This window comes from Trichechus manatus, unplaced genomic scaffold (assembly GCF_000243295.1).
Source record: "Trichechus manatus latirostris isolate Lorelei unplaced genomic scaffold, TriManLat1.0 scaffold00049, whole genome shotgun sequence".
Lineage (NCBI taxonomy): Eukaryota > Metazoa > Chordata > Mammalia > Sirenia > Trichechidae > Trichechus > Trichechus manatus.
Window position 1 is genome coordinate 811,925 of NW_004443985.1, and position 2,391 is coordinate 814,315.

Sequence of the window (2,391 nt, forward strand, 5' to 3'; positions counted from 1 at the left end):
GAGGAAGACTCAGTAATAACCTGTGGTATGCAGATAACACAATCTTCCTTGCTAAAAGTGAAGAGGACTTGAAATACTGATGAATGTCCAAGACTACAGCTTTCAGTATGGATTACACCACAACATAAAGAAAACAAAAATCCTACAACTGGACCAATAAGCAACATCATGATAAACGGAGAAAAGATTGAAGTTGTCAAGGATTTCATTTTACTTGGGTCCACAATCAATGCCCATTGAAGCAGCAGTCAAGAAATTAAACGACATACAGCATTGGGCAAATCTTCTGCTAAAGATCTCTTTGAAGTGTTAAAAAGCAAAGATGTCACATGAGGACTAAGCTAGGCCTGACCCAAGCCATGGTATTTTCAATGCCTCATACGCATGGGAAAGCTGGACAGTGAATAAGGAAGACTGAAGGAGAATTGATGCGTTTGAATTATGGTGTTGAAGAAGAGTATTGAATATACCATGGACTGTAAGAAGAATGAACAAATCTGTCTTGGAAGAAATACAGCCAAAATGCCCCTTAGAAGAAAGGATGGTCAGACTTCATCTCATGTATTTGGACATGTTATCAAGAGGGACCTCTTCCTGGAGAAGGACATCATGCTTGGTAAAGTAGAGGGTCAGTGAAAAGGAAGAAGATCCTCAATGAGATGGATCGACGCAGTGGCTGCAACAATGGGCTCAGGCATAACAATGATTGTGAGGATGGTGCAAGACCGAGAGGTGTTTTGTTCTGTTGTACATAGGGTCGCTATGAGTCAGAACCAACTCGACGGCACCTAACAACAACCCTAACCTGTAGTGAACAATCTCATGTGAAATTGTTCACTACAGGTTAGTAAATAAGCACAGTTAAGACCATGCGTGCCTTTCTTACTAGTAAGCCGGTGCATACTAGTTAATCCACCCCTGCACACGTTCCATATCCTCCTCCTATTCCTGACTCTCCTTCTGTTGCTGCAGGTGAATAGAGACCAATTGTTGTGCCTTGGATGGCCACTTGCAAGTTTTTAAGACCCCAGGCACTACACAACCAACTAGGAGGTAGAATAGAACCACTAAACATGTTATAAGGCCAATTAACTGGAATGTCCCATGTAATCATGACCCTAAACCTCCAAACCAAGGAACCAAATCCCATGAGGTGTTTGGTTGTACCTAAGCAGCCTCAGCAGCTACTCTTTTATTTTCTTTTTGGTCATTGTTGTAAATGTACCTTTCACACAACTTCTGCCAATTCAACTTTTTATAAGTGTACAACTTATCGACAGCAATTATAATAATCAGCTGTGCAACCCCACCCTTAATCAGTGCAGTATTTCCATCAAACTCCCCTTTCCTCCTCCCTCCGGCCCCTGATAATCACTAATAAACTTTGTTCTCTGTACATTTGTCTTTTCTTGTCTTTTTATATAGGTGAGGTCATACAGTATTTGTCTTTTTGTGATTGACTTATTTCAATCAGCATAATGTCTTCTAGTTCCATCTGTATTGTAACATGTATCAAGACTTCATTTCTCCTACTAGCTGAGTAGTATTCCATTGTATGTACATACCACATTTTATTTATCCATTCACCTGTTGAGGGGCGTTTAGGTTGTTTCCACCTTTTGGCTATTGTGAACAGTGCGGCAGTAAACATTGGTGTACAAGTTTCTGTTTGTGTCTCTGCTTTCAAGTCTTTTGGGTATATATCTAGGAGTGGAATTGCTGGGTCATATGGTAATTCTATTTTTAGTTTTTTGAGGACCCACCACACTGTTTTCTGCAACAACTCTACCATTTTTCATTCCCATCAACAATGGATAAGGGTTTCATTTTCTCCATATCCTCACGAACGTTTGTTATTTTCAATTTTTTTTTTTTTAATCTTAGCCATCCTAGTGGGAGTGAAATGGTATCTTACTGTGATTTTGATTCACATCTGATGGCTGATGACGCTGAACATCTTTTCATGTGTTTGGTGGCCATTTGAATGTCCTCTTTGGTGAAATGTCTATTCAAGTACTTTGCCCATTTTATGATTGGGTTGTCTTTTTGCTGTTAAGTTGTCGAAGTTTTATACATATTTTGGTTATTAGATTCTTGTCAGATATATGGTTTCTGAAGATATTCTCCCAGTGAGTAGCTTGTCTTTTCACTTTTTTGGTAAAGTCTTTTGAGGAACAAAAGTTTTTAATTTTTAGGAGGTCCCATTCATTTAGTTTGTCTTTTGGTGTTTGTGCTTTTGTTATTATATTAGATAATCCATTGTTGAAAGCTAAGCCTGACAGCGTTGCCCCCTCCATAGGGTTGTTTTTTTTTTTTTTATTGTACTTCAAGTGAAGGCTTACAGAACAAATAGTTTCTCATGAAACAGTAGTACACATATTGTTTTATGAC